The sequence below is a fragment of the Onychomys torridus genome, chromosome 13 (genome assembly GCF_903995425.1).
Source record: "Onychomys torridus chromosome 13, mOncTor1.1, whole genome shotgun sequence".
NCBI lineage: Eukaryota > Metazoa > Chordata > Mammalia > Rodentia > Cricetidae > Onychomys > Onychomys torridus.
Window position 1 is genome coordinate 76760622 of NC_050455.1, and position 21446 is coordinate 76782067.

General features: G+C 40.9%; 1 protein-coding gene across 4 annotated transcripts in view; it reads right to left on the reverse strand.

Annotated features, from left to right (window-relative positions):
* The window catches only part of Socs6 (suppressor of cytokine signaling 6), a 31455-nt gene extending 13419 nt beyond the window's left edge, over positions 1-18036 (reverse strand). The window contains exons 1-2 of one of the 4 annotated variants that reach the window (XM_036205095.1): positions 17854-18036; positions 2103-2180 (exon numbers count right to left, since the gene is read on the reverse strand). The gene's annotated coding sequence lies outside the window, so the exon portion shown is untranslated. Of the gene's footprint in view, positions 1-2102; positions 2181-11721; positions 11754-17853 lie in introns of those variants that run through there. The other 3 variants (XM_036205096.1, XM_036205094.1, XM_036205097.1) reach the window with 3 other exon arrangements.
* Positions 18037-21446: the final 3410 nt, after the last annotated feature.

The following is a 21446-nucleotide window of genomic DNA, read 5'->3' on the forward strand; positions in this document are numbered from 1 at the left end:
TTTGGCAATGACTAGAAATGATCAAAGCAAAGGTTAATTTAAATCCTCTCATTCCTCTCATCCCTCTGCTTTAAAGAACATAGGAAAATATAAACCAATTGTACTCAAGCAGATGCAACATACAACACACACAGATACAATGTCTGCAAAACAGCACAAAGGATCAGAAGGACACAGGCAAAGGGCAAATTGATATTTTTACCAGAATTAACGTTATTCTGAAGTATACTGTAATAAGAAATAGATAAAGGTCTATGATGTAGTCACAAAGAACTCTGAGAATCTGAAGTGAGCATTTCAAAGATGTATTTAACACAAGAGTTCCCTATCATAGGAAGAAATATAAAATGAAGTAAATTTAAAAGCTGGCAAAATGACAGATATAAATGTGACACCAATAAATGTAAATGGACTAAACTTTTAAGGCGCTATGGCCCAAAATGTACTCTGTGGGCAAAACTGAGCTCATCACTCTTTTTGTATGTTCATCAAGGAAAAATAGTTACGGTATTACTGCTAGCTGGCTAAAATCAAAAGAACAATATTTTTATGACACAAGAAAATTATATGAAATTCAAATTTCTGTGCCTGTAAATTAGTTTTACCAAGCAGCTATCACACTTCTACATCACAGACTGTCTCTAACTCAAAACAAGGAGTTAAGAGGTTCTATAGCATGCAAAAGTTAACATATTTGATATTTTACAGAAAAAGTTGGTAGATGCCTAACCTAATCAAAGGACTGTCAGAATGAATAAAAAAAGAAAGTTATGTGCTGTATGCTGGTTATTTTCTTGTCAACTTGATGCAAAACAGGGTCATCTGGGAAGAGGAACTATGAGAGGCAAAGTTACATTTTAAGTTTTAATTATTATGCCTTAGAGATCCATGAAACAAAATGTCTCTGATCTGCAAGCCTCTTGCTCAAGGACAGATAGTTCCTGAAATGCTGGAGGCTATTGTTTATGGGAGATAACAAGCCACATGTTTTTCACTCCCCTAAACAAGTTTGCTTGACCTGGTTCACAGCCAGGAAATACATCAGGATATATGCTTGCCCAAATTGGATGTAGGCTGGAGGTATGTCAAGATGTATGCTTGCCCCTGATTGGACCTGATGGGAAATGCAATGAATTATGGGTTTTCCTTCTTAAGCTGCTGCAAACCATGACTTGGGGCCATTTCCCAGGAACCTGTTCAGACCTAACCAGAGCTCATCCAACTGGCCAGTATTTAATTAAAGCTTGCTTCAAATTTGGCTTTAAACTGTGGTAGTGGTCTTATTCTTGATCAGTGGGATTAACTGATGAAATGCTTCCATCAGATTGTAGGCAAGTCTACGGAGACATTTTCTTTCTTTTTTGGGAGGGAGGGAAAGGTTGTTTTTTGAGATAATGTCTCCGTGTAGCACTGGAATTCACTATGCACACTAGGCTGGCCTTGAACTCTGAGCCTGGTCTGCCTCTGCCTCCCAGAGTGCTGGGATTAAAAGCAGGCACCATCTCAGATAGCACATTTTCTTGATTGACAATGATGTGGGTATTGTGGGTAGGGCCACTGCTGAGTAAGTGGTCGTGATTTGTGCAGAGAGCAGGCCCATGAGAGCAAGCCAGTAAGTAAGAGCAATCCCACATTGCTTCTGTTTCAGTTACTGCCTCCAGGTTCCTGCTTTGAGTTCCTATCTTGACCTCTCTCAATGGACTCTAAACCAGAATATGTAAGCCAAATAAACCCTTTCTTCTCCAAGCTGCTTTTGCCCATGGTATTTTACAACAGAAACAGAAAACAAACTAAGACATGCTTAAGATTCCTCTAATATGAATGATGCATATCATTTGAAAGGATACAAAAGAATATACCAAGGGAGTAACCAAGAGAGATAAAATAGCTCAATTAACATCAGAAAAAAGACAGGCTTTAAGACAGTAAGTACTACTAGAGACTTAAACAAAGTACTACTAGAGAACAGGTATCTTAAAATGAAATGAAGGTTGATACATCATGAAGATACATAACTATAAATGCATATGTGGTTAACATTAAACCCCAAAGTACATAAAGAAAGATGTGAAAGGAGAAATAAACAATTCAATAATACTTACAGATTTCAGTAAGGCAGGCTCCCAGTTCACTAGTAGACACAGTTTCCTGACAGAAACAAAGCCTGAGTTCAATCCTCACTATGAAGGGGGAGGGAAAGGAAGGAGAAGAGAGGGAGAGATGGAAGAATGGGGGGAGAGAAGAAAGGAGAATGAAAGACAGATGAACAAAGTGGAGAGAGAGAAAAAGAGAAAGAGTGAGAGGTTAGGAAGTTGAAGATTCCTGAACTAAAAATCTGAAACTTGAAACACACAGAAATCCAACATTTTGACAATTTCACACCTAACCTGGTGTGATGGATTATAGCCAAATGCAAAGGTTGAGAAAAATAAAAATATCACCTTCATGCTATGTACACTAAGAGAACACAAACACAAGAATTGTGTGTTCAATCGCAGACTCTTCCCTAGGTCATCTCATTACATACAATCAAATATTCAAACTGAAAAGAATCCAAAACCAGAAAGAAACACTTCTTGTCTCAAACACTCTGGATGACAAGATGCTCAACCTGGGAACTGAACACTAACAACAGCTTTGAATGTTGTTTTAAAGTTTTCTTTCTTAGGATAGACAAAATCAAGACTCAACAAAGTTAAAAGGACTGATGTCATATAGGATATATTCTTTGATCACAACAGAACTAAATTATATACCTACAACAGAAATAAATCTGGAAAACCATCAAGTATTAGGAAATTAAACAAAATACTTCTAAACTATCCATCGACTAAAGACCAGAGCCATAAGTTTAAAATGTACTTCAAACAGAATGAATATATATATATATATATATATATATATATATATATATATATATATATATATATATATATATATATATATAAAATAGTACTTGGAAAAGCAATTTATAAATGGCACTCACGTAATCCCAGCAATTGAATTTGAGGGCAGTGTGGATGGCAGACAGGAGACCCTGAGAACATACAGCTTAAATCAAGCCAATTCTAAGGAATAGCAAGTATAATACAGAACTGAACGGGGGAGGGGGGGGATACACACACACACACACACACACACACACACACACACACACACGCGGAATGACAAAGTAGAAACTAGTAAGATAGATAGCAGGAAATCTCTAACGAATTCTTTCAGATGATAAAGAAAGAATTTGTAAATTACTCCAGGCAGTCAGTACTACCTGATACCAAAGCCAAGCACACTGAGAGAACTGGAGGTGGGTATTCCTCAGTGATCCAAAAAGCCTTAACTCAGTATCAGCAAACCAAATTTGACAACATGTAGAAATCATTATGCTCAAACTGAATTCTTGTATTTTTATGTGTTTGTGTATGGGCTGTGCTGTCAGGATTTTTTTATGTAATGTGTTTGTATCAGAAAACCTGCAGGAGTTGCATTCTTTCTATAGAATTTGGGTCATCACCCCAATGATGATCAGTTAATATTATAATGATCAATTAATAAAAACAGGGACCACTGAGAATCATCTAAATAGCTCTATTTCATTATACAAAGAACTTACATTACATTCTAGATGCCTAGAAATCTCTCTGTATAAGTCCAATAGATTCCCTTGTTTCCTGCTTTGTCTTGCACTTTCCCTTGCTACATGATTGTGTTTTTCTGTCTTGTCTTTGTCTCTGATTCTGTCTCTCTTGCACTCTTTTATTATTTGACCCCTTTTTTCCCCTCAAGAAATCCTTTTGACACTGAATTACAGTTTTGCCTATATTTTCTACAAAAAAGAATTGCCATTTATATTTAAGTTCTTGGTTAGTCTTATACGAATTTATATGAAGTAGGGATTAAATTTTCCACTTGGATAACTAATTGGTGTCACAGAAAATATTGACCCTTATAAGAATCAAAGTGAAAAACCAGTAAGAGCATTTTTCAAGTGAAATTAGCCAAAAATTTTCTAATCATTAGCCATTGCTTAAAAGTATCTTTATACAGTTATGCAAATTAATTTGGCAATATTCTACTTTAAAAAATTATCATACTCTCTCCTGGCAATACTATTTTTCTACATTTTAAGAAATAACAATGCTCCCTGAATTATGATTAAAAATAACTGTTTTAAAAATCAAAAATATCCTAATTTCCAACAGTATGAAAGCAGTAAAACAAATGCTAGCACAGTGACACAATGGAACTTAGGGAACCTCTGAAATTGGTATTTATACAGCTATAAATAACACGGGGAGAGCTTGTAGTGTTCATTTGTTAAGTGTAAAACACAGGAAATAAAATTATATGTAAAGTGTGGTCTCAATTATGTGGAAAGAATAGGGAGTAAAGTGGACCAGAAAGAGCTGTTGTTAGATGGCAGAATTCTTTAGACATGTTAGTTAATATGAACTTGGAGTGTTTTTAAGCGAGTAAAATCTGTGAGGTTTTTGTTTTTCTGAAAACAAATTTTATGTGGGAATGGCCAAGGAAATCGGCCAAGGAAATCCACCAGTTTCAAACAAAGCAGAAAGCTTCCTTTGGGGAGTCAAGTTATTTCACAAATTCACAAACAAAAAGTAAGTCAATGGATGAGACTATTATTTTTGCTTTAGTAAAACTTCAATATGTCCTCTTTTTTTATCTTTAGAAAAGAACATTTTGTGAATCTGACATGAAATTTTTATGCTGATATATACAAGATTTTACACACAGTCTGAAGAGGTGGCTCAGCAGTTAAGAGTACTTGACTACTCTTCCAGAGGTCCTGAGTTCAATTCCCAGCAACCACATGGTGGCTCACAATCATCTGTAATGGGATCAGATTCCTTCTGGTGTACATTAAGACAGAGCATTCATATACATAGAATTCATGAATAAATAAATAAATCTTAAAAGAAACAAAAAATAACAATAAGAAAAAACTTCTCACACACATAGAATCATGGTCTACTGGCCTTACATATTCAAAATTTAAATGACAAGCCTATTTTCAATAGCACATCTCCCTCCCTACTCAATTTACAGTCCACAGCTAACCACTATAATCACTCCCTTGCAGACGCCCATTCAGTTTCCTCCCTCCACTCTTACACTAGAACAGTGGTTATGTCTTCGCTTAGGCCACACCTGCATAGCTGAAAATGGCTGGAAAAACAGGCATTCAGATTAGTCTCCTTTAGTTCTCAGGGCTATATAGCTGAAGTTAATTTTTTTTATTTCTTGTTGAATTAAAATTTAAAAAAAAATTTTTATTCATTTTACAAACCAATTACAGATCTCCCCCCCATCCCTCATTTGCTCCTCCAAAAGGGTAAGCTCTCCCATGAAGAGATAGCTAAGCCTGGTACATTCAGTTGAGGCAGGATCAAGCCCCTCCCCACTGAATCAAGGGTGAGCAAGGCGTCCAACCATAGGTAATAAGATCCAGAAAGACAGCTCATGCACAAGAGATAGACCCTGATCACACTGCCAGGGGCCCCTCACACAGATCCAGCTACACAACTGTCTGCCGTACGCAGAGGGTCCAGTCCAGTCCCATGCAGGTTGCACCAGAGATCCACAAGGACAACCCCAGATTAAACTACTAGCCATAGTGGTGGGCGTGACTAAACTGGTCTACCCTGGTAATCAGACTGGTGAATACCCAAACTGTCATCATAGAACCTTCATCCAGTAACTGATGGAAGCAGATGCAGAGACCCACAACCAAGCACCAGGCCAAGCCCTGGGAGTCCAGTCCAAGAGAGAGAAAAGGGATTATAGGAGCAAGCGGGAGTGGGGGGGTCAAGATCATGATGGGGAAATCTACAGAGACAACTGAACCAAGCTCAAAGGATCTCACGAACTTTGGATCAACAGCTGAGGTTAATTCTTAATGTTACCTAGAAATCAACTTTTTTTTTTTTTTTTTTGGTTCATTCTCTTTTGTTGCTGACCATTCATTCCACTCACATATTTCCTCACATTTAACTATTCCATCTTCAATCTCGGCTGATGGCCCGGCTCCAATTCCAGAGAAAATAAGTCATCAAGAGGAAACTTCATGGCTAGGAATAAAGCTCAGCTGTGGAGAGCCACCCAAACAAGCATGAGGTCCTATGTTTAAAGCTCAGCACCCAAAACTGAAGGAAAAGAGGAAATCGTGGATTTTTACCACGTGTCAATCCACTTAGCAGTATCTGCTACACATCGACTCCTCAACTCCTTTCTAAAGGCACTACAGCATTGTCTTCACACACCTCATCTCCTAACAATTTCCCCTTTGTTGGATCATTACTACAAATGTTATTCTCACATAAATATCCCACTTTCTGCAAGCCATGTTCCCTAGAACATGTTCCCCTCACAGCAGTGGTCACCAGAGAAACCTTTGTAAAATCAGCAGCAACAATTCCTACTTTTCACAGTCTCTTAACCAGCCACAGCCATCTCCATCACAGCACATGCAGCCCGGGGCTAACTGCTCAGTCCTTATCCAAGATGCTGCTGAAACTTGTCAATACATTTGTGTCTTTGCTACAAGAGCACTACGCTTTTAGACTCCCTTGCTGGTTTCCCTCCAGCCTCTTCTGGATGGAGCACCCCAGCACTCAGATGTGGCCCCCTCCTCTGACTCTATGCACACACTAACCAATTTCATACTTATTCTTTTTTAAATTTATTTATTTTACATTGGGACCACATTTTCCCCCTCTCCTCTATTCTCAACCTACCCCCATCCACTCCTCCTGTTTCTGTTCAGTAAGGGACAGGCCTCCCAATGGGTTATCAACAAAGCATGGCATATCAAGCTGTGGTAAGACTAAGCACCTGCCCATGCCATACTTACTCTTATGTTGATGCTAGTACCTATGGGTCATCCATACCCAAATTCCTATCTCACCATTTATAGGCCAATTATATTCACCTTTCTTCTTGACATCGCCATTTGGATGTTTTGTAGATGGCTGAAATGTAACAGATTTTACACGAAACTGCATGCTAAACTGCATGTTTTCCACCTCACTGCCAAATCAACTTTACCTGATGGCTTTTTATTTACAGCTACCTCACTTAAAATTACCTCATTCTTTCAAGGACTGAGATCAAAGCATTCAGAATCATCCTTGGCTCCTTTCTTTATCTGAAGCTCATATCTAATGTCATTAAAGCCCAATCACAACTACCTTCAACACATATGCAGAAATCTAACTGCTTTTGCCAAGATACTCTAGTTTCCTGCATTACCGCAACAGCAACTTGGAGTTTCCTCGATTTCTGCTTGGTCTCCTTAGTTTATACTCTAATAAAAGACACTGGTGCCCAGAAAGACAGGACAGTTGCTGACATCTTGTACTCTGGGGTCTTCACAATGTCTGGCATGTACATGCAAAAAACAAAACAAAAACAAAAACAAAACTGAAGTGCAAGAAATACAATAAAATTTCTTTGACTTCTTTCAAAGCCTGTAAGTCATATCAAAATAAACTTTAAAAAACAATATGGAGTATTTTCAGGGCTACAAAAGTAGATTTAAAAAATATATACCCTAAAAGAGATATGGACATAAAATTGCCATAAAAGAAAATAAGACAACTTATGATTACAGCAAAAGTCTTAATAAATTTTAGGTAGGGTTACTCGCGGTCTACCAACACTAACACACGAGAAAGCACTAGCTAGAGTCTGTAGAGGCCCCAATTGACTGATCTTCTTTACTGAGTCCAGACTTCCCATATAAAGAAAGAGCCTTCATCTTTAAAACATGCAGAGAGACTTGTATGTTTAACTGCAGAGCAAGTTTTACATGCACTTTTCTAAGAGTCTTTTATTATAACCCCATTTACTACATTCCTGCTACATTCAACAGGAAATAAATGTTCACTTACAAAAAAGTTAATGCAGCTAGCCTTTAAGAATTAATAAATTGAATGTTCATTTTTCCTTAAGTACTTTATTTATTAACAGGTTGTACTTAAAAAAGTAGTAGATATCTCATGCATTTAATCCCAGAACTCAGAGGTAGAATCAAGTAGATCCCTATGCCTTTGAGGGCAGCCTGGTCTACATACTGAGTTCCAGACCACCAGACTACAAAGTGAGGTACGGTCTCAAAAAAAAAAAAGAAAAGAAAAAGAAAAAAAAAAAGTGGTACACAATCTACTAACTCAGTGCTGTCTTTAGGTGTATACAAACATTTAAATCTATTATGCCCATTTTACACCTGTGTTAGCACTTGCTAATTCAAACCACGTACAATATCATAGGAAATATTTGGTCTTTGTCTCAAGTTCCGGACATAGCTATGGAAAACCTTACAGTTTTCTGAGTGATTAAAGTATCTGCCTAGATATGGCATGAGACTTTCAATCACACCAGAGTTTAAACCAATAAAGCGCTTAGATTACAGAGTGGGAACTTTTAGCCCCACCCCCACATCATAGAGGGAAGGGATGAGTTAAGAGACTGATTGGGCACTATAAACACTCTTTAACTAGATCACCAACTTCTGGACACAGTAAGTATTTGGAGTAGGGCATGACAAGAGGGCATAGGAGCTGCAAATCACACACAACATCTCATCCCATGCAGCCTTTCTCCTCAGCTGTTCCTGGCATGAAATCCTTATAATAAATCAGTCAACTAAGTCTTTTACTGAGTTCTACAAATTAACTAATCAGAAGAGGTCCTTACTAGGAACCTCTGACTTAATGGCCAGTCAACAACAAGGCAGAGCCGGCTAGGACGTCAAGCTGGCATCTGAATGGGGAAAGTCCGTGGACTAAGCTCCTACCTGTAGGGTCTGTGCTTCTCTGGACAGTGTCACAATAGAAGACACCAGTTTTCATGCTGGAAATTGATAATTGTACTAAAAAATACATGGTAACTAACACACCTACATACCTGGGCCAGGTCATCTATAAAACAACTAACAGACATTTCAACAAACTGTTTCCTCAATAATAAACCAGTGGCACCAGGGCAACACTGATAAAGGAAATCATGTGCATGCTACCCAACTTACTATCAAAATCCTAACGATCCCCACATACCCACTGTATTGACTAAGGCACAATTACAGCTATTTGAAAAGATCTATTGTAATACTCGGTCCTAAGTTATGTAATGTCATAAACCCTGTCCTCTGTTATAAATGTAATTGTTTTAATAGAGTTTACTGATACATGTAACTGACAGTTGAAAATTAAAATCAACTAACATTTTAATAAATGTCAACAGAATGTTATTAGCTGAAATATTTCACATTCTCCAAAATGCTCACCATTTTCACTGCCCACAAAATCAGTGTAACTTTACTGAGGAAGCTGCCAAGTAGATAAAGTTCTTTAAAAATTCTGGACAAACTGAACAATTACATAAAAATCCAAAGATCTGTATTTTGCCAGCTTGTTTTCATTCTGGAACAGAGATAGTACAGCAAAATAATGCTACTATGTGATCTGTTCAACAATTTGCATTTTCTCTAGAGATGTAATTTGCTCATAAATAAAAATCTCTTTAATGTACTAAACTATTGTAGTTAAAAAAGTTTAACTCAGATTCCTTTTTATTTCCTCCAAGACAAGGTTTCTTTGTGTAGCCTTGGCTGTCCTAGAGCTAGCTCTGTAGCCCAGGCTGGCCTTGAACTCTCAAGAGATCAGCCTGCTTCTGCCTCTCGAGTGCTGGGATTAAAAGCAATCGCCACCGATGCCACTACTCCCTGGCACTTAACTCAGATTCAGAAAGGCAACACAGACATACAAATAATGACTAAAAAGAAACAAATAGCTGAAGTCTATAGATCGTACAGAAACTCCAATCTAAAAAGAAATTTGTTCATCATTCAAATGCTTTTGCATATAGAACATATAATTCTTACTATTATCTCTGCCATAAGTTATAAGCTTTATGTAAAAAAAAAAACCCTGCATTTTCTAAATTACACTTAAGAATGAGATTTTAGAATAACATAAGATTTACTATTAAACTTTATCCATTAATCATTAGAGCTCAGAGGATCTCAGAAAGTAATAATAATCATTTAAAAAATGCAATCCTACTAAGCAAAAAATTTAACAATCTCATAAAAAGATTGCTTGCTTGTAAACTAATTATCTAAAATAATCAATTACTGAGAGTTCCCAAAGATGAGGTCTCCTACTTTGTTTGTTTGTTTTGGTTTTTAGAGACAGGGTTTCTCTGTGTAGCCCTGGCTGTCCTGGAACTTGCTCTGTCGAACTCACAGAGATCCACTTGCCTCTGCATCTGCCTCCCAAGTGCTGGAATTAAATGAATGCACCACCAAGCCTGGCATCTACTTATTAAATGATCCAACCTGGGCTAGTGAGTTGGCTTAACAGGTAAAAGATACTGATATTGCCAAGCCTGATGGCCTGAGTTTCAGTCCCCCAGAACCTAAACAGTGAAAGGAGAGAACCAATTCCTGTAAGTTGTCATCTATCTCCACATGTCCACCGATTCGCCTCTCCAAAACAATACAACTTAAAACTACTCATGCTGCCCAGTGTAGCTTAACAGGCTTTGGGCAGGAGATACAGAATGTGGTAAAGTACTCGCTTGCCTAACATGGATAACAAAGGCCTGTGTTTGAGGTCTAACACAAGGGGGAGAAAAGGAGGGGTGGGGGGCAAGCCAGCTTGTGGTGATAGTGTTCCCCAAGATATTGTGCACCTGAATAAACTTATCTGGGGTCAGAGAACAGAACAATCACTAGATAGACATGGAGGCCAGAAAATGGTGGCACACACGCCTTTAATCCTAGCCTTCTAGAGGCAGAGATCTGTCTGGATCTCTGTGATTTCAAAGCCACACTGGAAACAGCCAGGCATGGTGACTCACGCCTTTAATCCCAGGAAGTGATGGCAGGAAGCAGAAACTTATATAAGGCGTGAGGACCAGGAACTAGAGCCTCTATTAAGCTTTTAGGCTTCTAGCAGCAGTTCAGCTGAGACCCATTTGGATGAGGACACACAGGCTTCCAGTCTGAGGAAACAAGATCAGCTGAGGAACTGGCGAGGTGAGGTTAGCTGTGGCTGGTTCTGTTTCTCTGGTCTTTCAGCATTCACCCCAATACCTGGCTCCCGGTTTTGTTTTTATTAATAAGACCCTGTATAGATTCATGCTCCACCAGCTAGCTGCTAGTTTTATGTGAGGACCTGATTTATTAGCTATATAGTTTTGAGAAGAGTATGTGATACAGGCCTGTAATACTACTATCACTTGAGAGGTTGAGGCACAAGAACAGGGGTTTGAGGCCAGCCTAGACAACACTGAGTTCCACTACTGGCAACATAGCAAAACTATTTCAAAAAACAAGCGGCAACACAAATATCGACCACCAACCAAAATGATCATATATGTTAACTGCTACCTTCTTGGCTGGAGTTTCTACTGCAATGATAAAACACCATGATCAAAAGCAATTTGGGGAGGAAATGGTTTATCTGGCTTACACATTCTGATCACAGTCCACAAAGGGAAGTCAGGGTGGGAACTCAAGGCGGGAACCTGGAAAAACTGGAACAGAAGCCATGAAGAAACACTGCTTACCAGTGCTCCTTATGGTTTGTTCAGCCTTCTTTATCAACCAGGACCACCTACCTGCCCAGAGGTGTCACTGCTCCCAAAGAGCTGGGCCCTCCCACATCAATCATTAATCAAGAAACTGTACTACAGACTTACCTACAGGCAAAACCTATGGAGGCATTTTCTCAATTTAGAGTTCCTCTTCCCAAATAACTGTAGCTTGTGTCCAGTTGACAAAAATCTGATGAGCATACTACCATTCCCCCATACACAATGAAAACCTGAAAGCAAAAGAAAAGTATGACCTGTGGGAACAATGTGAACTGGTAGAGACAAGCCTGAGCTGCAGCACCCAGCTCAGTGATAGTACATCTGCCTAGTCCTGCTTTCCAGATCCAGTATTGGGAAAAAATAAGTAAGTAAATTCAATCCTAGAAGGGAAGAAAGAAGAAATAGGCCTGAGTAAAGATCACAAATTTGAAACAAGTCCAAGGTTTTTGTTTTTGTTTTTTAAAGAGGTGCAGGAGGGTAATAAAGACAAAATTAATTGTGAAACATTTATATATAACAAAAACACCCCCAAAAGATTGACATGAAAAACTGAGAAAATAACTAATAAATCAATCAATCCAGGACTTCCTGTAGCCAACAAAGAGCTTCAGAGAAGTAAAAAAACATCATAAAAATGAGGGGGAAGAAATTGCAAAGGAAAGTTTAAAGTCTTTTAAGTTTAAAATCAATGGAATATTACATTCTATGAATAAAAGAATAAGGACAAGACATACCACTGAGAAGCTTTAGTATTTACTAGATAATACAAAAACAACAAAAGACTTCTGGAGACACACAACTGCTATAAACAAGTGGCAGCTGCCTCAAGGTGACAGTGAAGGCCGGAGACAATGCATTGCTTTCAAACCTCCAAGGCCATCACAACAGTTCAGTGGCTCTCCCTGAATCTCCACATTCCCTGGCATTCTTGCAAGACCACACGATGGACTCTGGGTAGTGGATTAACAGTGAATCAACCTGTTACCCTTTCCACTTGCCTGGAGTCATAAGACAGCAATTGCAGAAGAACAGACATACCCAAAAAGTCACAAGGATCCCATGCTTCCCAAAACTAGGAAAGCAAAAAGCCAACTGTCACCCTTCATAACACACTTGAGATTTTTAGGGTTAATCCATCAGTGCCACATAACCTATTTCTGAGTAAATTGTACCTAAAATTCTATACATAGCCAGACTATAAACCAAATACTTAGAGCAAGCATTTTCTGACACATGAGACAAAACCAGACAGGTACTGCTTCCTCTCTTTCCAAGAAGTTTCTACAGGTGTGGGTTCCAGCAACTCAAAAAGGAGAACAAGGAACTCCCCTTGCCAAACAACTTCTAGACGATGCATGGGCTCTTTCTGTCTCTGCTTCTATATCTCCCCTTGCCAAACCCAGATTGTCCACCAAGACAGAAGTACAAACGCCTAACTCCCAGGGATAAATTAAACCACCTGCATTAATAACAAGAAGAGTTATGTGCATGAGATGACATGTTGACATCCTATAGAGAACTGACATACAAATAGGCTAACTGAATAAACATTGGTCTGAATTTATTTACTTATTTATTCAATCATCTGTAAAAGAATGAAGTCAGATCATAATCTGTTGAATTCCTTCTAGCCTGAAATTACAATTTTACAGATGTATAAAAGCACAAAAATTAAGACACTTCCTACTTGTTTATATAGTCCACCAGTCTGTGATATTTGGCAACATTATTCCCTAAATATGGGAACTGTTTTTTGGTTTTATTTTTCATTAAAAGGGATGCCAACAGACAAGTACTCATTGAAGGTAATAATTCAATTGAAAACAGAGCTTGCTGGGTATAACACATGCTTTTAATCCCAGCATTCAGGAGGCAGAGGCAAGTAGATCTCTGTGGGTTCGAGGACAATCTGGTCTACAGAGTGAGTTCCAGGACAGGCTACACAGAGAAACCTTGTCTGGGGGGTGGGGGGTGGGGGAGGGAGACAAAACAAACAAAAAACCCAAAGCTAAACTTTTGGAATAATGTATTATAAATATCAAAACAAAATTTGCACAAGGAAAGTAGAAACACACATGCAAAGTAGAACATCTCCAATGAGGACTTATCTTAACCTCAGTGTGTTACCCTGTTGCTTCTACTATTTGACACTCCTGACACTGGTCAGAATAATGTCCACAGCAAAGACTGCCCCTCCGAAGCACTTGGTAAACCAAGCTAATCTGTGTAATTATAAAGAGCAAAACTCAATTATTTAGGTTTTGGTAAAAAATCTCTTATCTAATGGAAGCCACGCAATCCTATGCCTTTGTAAGGAGGTAGTTTAAACACAAGTTCACACCGCCACTAAGGTCTTCGGACATCTTATATTCCATAATTTCTTTCTTTTCTTCTCTAATGTTCAAGAGTTAGCTATGGGAAAATGGGATAATCTGTCTTCAAAACCTTTTCAATAATTTTAAGACAATACTTTAGTGTGGTGGCTAAAAAGAGGAAGACAGCTTCATACCACATGTCGAGGAACTTCACACATCTAAGAGTATTACACCAACAGTCAAGCTCCACTGGCACCCATGCTGTGACCTGTGAACCCTGCCACACATACAGCAGCTTATACACTAGCAGTTATCCATGCAGATGCCCAGTTGCTTTCCCCTCTCATGTCCATTTCTCTTGCCACTTACACCCTTTTCTCATACTGGCTTCTTTAAGAATGTCTGCATCATACAGAGACACTGCTGATTCCTCAGTGTATTCCTGTTGACCAACCCAAGCACATTTTAAACTAATTATTACTATCGTCACTTGGTATAATCTAAACATCAACCTAGTCACATGCACTCTCGATTTTTCATCTCACCTAAGAAACTATTGCTTTACAGATAAAACAAAACTTTTTTTTTTTTTTTTGAGCTGAGGATCCAACTCAGGGCCTTGCGCTTGCTAGGCGAGCGCTCTACCACTGAGCTAAATCCCCAACTCTAAAACGAAACTTTTAAAAAAGCTATTCTACAAACTCAAAGTGTTAAAATTCAATCTAGATTTGTATTCCAATGAAAGACTGTTGCAATCAATCTTCTAAGTGTCTGGCATGTCTAATTACAAATTGGTATTTCTTTCTTGCTTGATTGTCTGTTGAAAACTAACTGAGGCTGACAAGAGATTCCAGATAACTGAGGAGGGTGCCTAGAGGTTCCAGATAACTGAGGCAGCCTGACTTCACTGAGCTATGTAAAGGAAGAGTGAGGAAATATGCTCCAGAATAGTTACTTTCCACACAGACAAAAAAAACCACCCTTAGGAAAGTGAGGCAGATCTGTCCACCTGTGCCATAAGCCAGTTTGGTTCATGAGAAACTCACACACATTATGGCTCCACAGGGAAACCGATCTCTTGGTAAAGGGCTGTTTAGGTCATATGAATGCAACAAGGCTTTTGATTCTACTAGTGTCATGATTTATTCACTTGAGCAGATCAGCTTGGACAAAGACAAACAGCACAGACTATCAAAGGCTACCTCAAATCTACACATCGAGCTTCTTTCTTTAATGTGATGAGTACTACATATACTTTCTGCACACTAGGTCCTTGCTCAGGGTGCAAGTTCCACAGGATATGGTAAGGACACAAGGGGGAAAGTAGCCGAGTTCCACAGAATGTGTTGGGGACATAAAGGGAAAAGAGACCATCAAGACTATCGCAGGCATACTACCCTATGAACCTGCATGAGAACAGAGCAGAAAGAGGAGAATATGAAGACACATGCCAGTGTGGTACTCCAAGGTACTTAGGAAGGTTCTCTGAGATGTGGACACTGGCTGTAAGGTCAAAGACTAAACCTCCCATACAAGTAGCCACTGGTGGACATTTACCTCCCCATGTTCTGTAACAATGAGAATTAACAGAACCAGTGTCTCAAGGCTGGGTGTTGGAAAACAGCATAGAATGCTGAGGAATGGAAGGGCTGGGGTATGACTGTGGTATAAGACAAGGTGCAAACCTATGTAGAAATCCTGTAGCCCAATTAAGAGTTTGAATTTACTTCAAATAAAATATATACTTAATATAACTGTGAGAGAGATTTAGATCCACTTGAGAATAAGATTCAAGAGATCCAAAGTCTGTTCAAGGTCACAATGCTAGCGAATGAACAGCCTAACACATGTCATATTCTGTGTGCAGTATGAAAACGAAAACCTTAAATATGGTCATTCAGATATCAACAAGACAGCCAGTTTAAGACAGCCACACTCTGATTACTCATGAAAATAATAATTTTACAAAAGTACATTGGTACCACAGATATCAGTGCCACCTTTACAACTGCAAGAGGTTAGAAGAGAAGCCTCACACTCCAGTGCCGTACACATATGTGTGTATCATCCTGTTTCTTGTGAACACATTTTCTCGAGAGTGCCAGTGACCACCAAGAACTCAGAAATGGACATAAAGGCTTTGCCTCCTTTCCATGTACCTCAGGACTTTTAAATAAAATCACACAATTACCTCTGTAAGCAAAATGAGAGATTCTCTTGCTAACACAAAGTTTCCCAAAACTGTCCACAGTGCAAAAAATAGCAGGGTTTTCTCTAAGGATGAAGTTACACAAGAAGGTCACAAAGGCACTTGGTTGAAGGCACTTGGTTTCTGTTCTCTGAAAAGACAGCTCTCAAAACAATGGCTTCTCCATTCCACAGCAAGACTGGAGAAGAGCATGGGAAGGCAAATGTCTTGGAATCCAGTTGGTACAGCAGCTCTTTTCCACACCACACCCTGTGCTTCGGCTGGCACCCAAATTCCTGCCTGGCCACTCCCTGCAGGTATCTAACAGGGGAGGGCACTCAGAGGACTCCCTGAGGGAGACAGTGTTTTAGTTCCATGGTCAGAAGGGAAAGGGAACAGGGCCAGGCACCAATTCAGAGGATGTCTTAAAAGATAAAAGCAAACAGGCAGTGTCTTTAAAGAGATGCTAAATGGAGTCCTAAAAAAACTAGAGGTTCAGGTAAATAACTTGGCACATCCTGACTCCGTCCGGACCTGGAAAATAAACTCTCCTACATCGCTCATGAAGCCCACCGTACAAAGTCATGCCCTCAAATAAACAAGGGTTAGGGATAATGGTTAAGGTGACCTACTTTCCTGGGGCAGGGACGGACCCTGAACATTCTTTCTTCCCACAGCCATACACGCAGCACTGAAGAGAAATCAATGCAGAAGAAAGCCACGGATTATACACTACCTCTTCTGAATTTTATCCATGAAACCTGTACGCAATACGACTCGTGGTTTTCACTGCCTTCACAGCACTGAGAATTCCAAGTGAAATTCATTCATTCAAGTAAACTACGTGGATCCCACTGTGGGAATTGGTGGGTTAAAAGTAAACTGCTGCCTACTGTAGCTGATATTTCACCTTTGCGTAGGCAGGAGTTTGGCTTTGTTTGATTACAAGTTTACCTTTATTCCAAGGAACACTATAAATTAAAACCTGTATTTGGGAAGTCTCCCGTGTGTTAATTCACATTATAATTCTAATTAGTATACTGCACAGTCCTCGGGCACAGCAGCAAGCTGCCTTAGTGAGACCTTCAAGAATTCAACGTTATCTCCCCACCGGAAGCCCGAGTTCCACCTCCGTCTCACCGGCCTCCAATTACAGAAAGTGGGGATAGGAACCCCAGAACGCGTTCTGACTCCGCGCTAAGTTGGGTACACACAACTAACTCTTCCAAGTTTGGGTCCAGGCCCTGCTCTGGGAAACACCAACAGCTCTGCGCAGGGCCATCACAATGGTGTGTACCTGAAGTTGCCAACTCCGGGAGCCGAGGAGGGCCTGTGCGGGATCGGGGCAGTTTAAATGCCTCCTCGGCAGCGGCCCTCCTCCCGCGGCCCTTCCGCCGCACCCTGCGCGCGCGCGGCCACCGGGTCCCGGCTCCACTCGGCACCTCGGCCCCTGGGCGCCACCCCCGGTCCGGGCGGCCGCGAGGATTCCCTAGTCCCGCCCCGGGGGCCCCGACCGGCCGGCCCGGCCCGCAGGCCCCGCCGCCCAGGCCTCGCCGAGCCCCGGCCTCACACAGCCGCGGGCCGCGGGCAACAAAGGCGGCAGCGGCGGGCCCGGCGTGGAACCCAGGGTCGGGGCGCGGGCCTGGGCCTCCCTCCCACCTCCGTCCTCTCGGCCGCACGCCACCCCGCGGCTCTCCCCCGCCTCCCCGCACCGCCACCCCTCACGCCGCTCACCCTGCGGCTGCGGGCTCCGTTTCCTCCCGGCGGCGGCGCGACTGCCGCGTTCGGCCCTCCTTAGGCCGCTCCTCCTTCCTCCTCTTCCTCCTCCCCGAAGGGAGGGCGCGCGGCCGCGGCCCAGGCGGGAGCGGAGCCGCCGCACAGGAGCCCGGGCCGCCCGCGCCCTCGGCACAGCCCGGTAGGCGGGGCGTCGGGTGGGAGGGGCCTCCGGAAGGCGGGGCCATGGCCGCGGGTGCGAGCGGCTCCGCCCCTTTCAGAGCGAGCAACCGGGACAGTTGTCAGTCCTCAGAGGCTCCAGGTAAAGGGTGGGACCATGCTCTGCAATTCTCCGGGGCTCCCAGGCCGCATTGAGCCCCGTCCACGCTCAGCCACAAGAGGGAAAGCCTTCCAGCACCTACTCTGGCTTGGTGTTAAGGACAGCTTAAGAAAAATAGGCGCTTATCCCTTCTTTCAAGTCATTTACCTTTCTGTGGAGTTATTTTCAGTGGAATTCATGAAATTAATAAGGTGTGTGTGTGTGTGTGCGTTTAGGCTTTGGCAACTTAACTTTTTTTTTTTTTTTTACAAATTAACACAATATGCTTCTAATGTATAGCAGACCCATTTTATTACTGTTTATAAATAGGCCGATGGGAATTTATTTTTCCTATAATGGTGAGCAATTAAAGAAAATATTAATATCTCAATAAAGTGGGTAATACATAGTGTTAAAATCTAGTTTAGAATTAGTGTGAGCTTTGAAAGCGTTTCTTGAACGGTATGGGCCTTTTTAAAAGAAACTATACAAAGAAACAAGGCTGGGAATAGAAGAGTTAGAAGAACTTCAGGTGTAAACTGCAGGCCTGCTATCTTTTATTGAATATGTTAGTTTAAGAAAATAATGGTGAAGTTCAAATAATTGCTATTAATTTCCAGAAACATTCAATAGTAGAAGGTGTTCATCTAAACACAAAATCTGAGTAAATAATAGAAAGTGGGTTAAATCAGTTTTTATAATGGGATGGTACAGCAGTGTCATTTGGCACTGTGTGTTATTTACCAGACTGACCACTGTCATTCCCGGTATTACTTGAATGGATTAATGAACACTGTCACTACTGGCATCCTGGTTGAAGTGTAACTCATTTCATATTCTCTTTCTTTTCTTGCTTCTCTCTCTTGCCACCCCCAAGATAGCCACCTTAGTCTTGAGCCAACAAGCCCAGTATCACTTAATTTGAAGTCAGATGTCTGTTTTCAGTGAGTAACAGAATACAGACTGAAATAAAATTACCAAAGAGATTAATAGTGATTAAGTAGAAGGAAGCTTTTCAGTCTCTTGCCCCCGGTAATGATGTTTCCCCGTCTGCTCTATGGACAGGAAACTATTACTGAGCAGTAGACACCAATGGCCATCAGCAGCAGTATATCCATGGCTAAGACCCTGGACTGTGAATGTGGCAGACCTGGACCATGTTACCATTTGGACAGTTCACAGAACTATGTAAATACAGATTAGTTGCTAAGTTTTAACCAGTTTCTACCTTCAAAAAGTGGGAGTGCTCGACCTTGACATTTGTCTAAAGGACTCAATGTCCTGCTCCACAGACACTTGCCCAGCCACGTTTATTGCTGCTCTGGTCACAATAGCTAGGTGTGACGGCTATTCTTGGCTGGAAACGTGACTACATCTGAAATTAACTTCCAAATAGAGGGCACACATGTGAGGGATTTCTACTTAATTTGAAGTGGGAAGATCGACTTCTAATCCAGACCTTAAAGATGGGAAGATACATTTAATCTGGGTCATGCCTTCTGCAGAAAGCCTGTAAAAGGTCATGAAAGAGGGAGGCCTTTGTGCTTTGCCTGCTTGCCCTCGCCTTGCTAGCAAGTCTATTCCTTCACTGGAATTAGAGCCTATGTCATCAGGATTCCAGGGTCTACTGAAGACAAGCTGAGGCATCCAGCCTTGTGGAATGAGCAACTTCTAGATTCTTTTTTTATTATTATTGTGTTTTAATTTTACACATCAGCCATGGGTTCCCCTGTTCTCCCCCCTCCCGCACCCACCCCCACCTTCCCCTCAGCCCCTCGCCTCCATTCCCATGTCCTCCAGGACCAAGACACCCCTGGGGATTCATTTAAACCTGGTGGATTCAGTACAGGCAGGTCCTGTCCCCTCCTTCCAGGCTGAGCATGTGTCCCTGTGTAAGCCCAAGGTTCCAAACAGCCAGCTCATGCACTATGGACAGGTCCCAGTCCCACAGCCTGGGTGCCTCCCAAACAGATCAAGCTATTCAATTGTCTCACTTATGCAGAGGGCCTGATCTAGCTGGGGGCTCCACAGCCGTTGGTTCATAATTCATGTGCTTCCATTCGATTGGCTATTTGTCCCTGTGCTTTTTGCAATCTTGGATTCAACAATTCACACTCTTACTATCGAGAAAGTGTCCAACTTCTAGATTCTTGAAGTTTCCATTCATAGCCAGCCATTGTTGGATTAGCTGGACCACAGCCTGTAAGTTATTCTAATAATTCCCCTAGTTAGAGAGATAGATAGATACATACATGCATACATAGATGAGAGAGAGAGAGAGATTCATTCTATATGTTCTGTTACTCTAGAGCAGCAGTTCTCAACCTGTGGGCTGCAGCCCCTTGGGCATTGAATAACCCTTTCACAGGGGTCACATATCCGATATCTTGCATATCAGATATTTACATTATGAGTCATAAGGTAGCAAAATTACAGTTATGAAGTAGCAGTAAAATAATTTTATGGTTGGGGGTCACCATAACATGACGAACTATACTAAAGAGTCATTACATTGGGGGGTTGAAAACCACTGTTCTAAAGAAACTTGACTAATACACTAGGAAATGGAAACAGCCTAAATGTCCTTTAATGAAAATATGGTACATATACACCATGGAGTACTATGAAGCTGTAAAGAAAACTGAAATCATGAGATTTGGGTGGAACTAGAAAATACTACATTATGGTGATATTGTGTTCCCCAATATATTGTGCACTTTAATAAATTATTCTGAGGTCAGAGAACAGAACAGCTGCTAGATAGACATGGAGGCCAGAAAATGGTAGCACACACATACCTTTAATCTTAGCATTCTGGAGGCAGAGATCCATCTGGATCTCTGTGAGTTCAAGGCCACACTGGAAACATCCAGGAGTGGTGACACACACCGTTAATCCCAGGAAGTGATGGCAGGAAGCACAAAGGTATATAAGACATGAGGACCAGGAACTAAAGCCTCTGTTAAGCTTTTAGGCTTTGGAGCAGCAGTTCAGCTGAGATCCATTTAGATGAGGATACAGAGGCTTCCAGTTTGAGGAAAAGATCTCTGAGCTTTCAGCATTCACCCCAAGACCTGGCTTTGGGTTTGTTTTTATTAATAAAGCCTTTTAAGATTCATGTTACACTACATTGAGTGAGGTAACCCATATCCAGAAAGGCAAATCTTAAATGTTCTGCCTCATCTGAGGCTCCTAGCTCCAAATCTTCAGATGTGAGTGCATAACTCACATGGAATAACTACAGAAACCAGGAAAGTAAAAAAGAGATAAATACAGAAGAAGGAGAGGAGGGTAA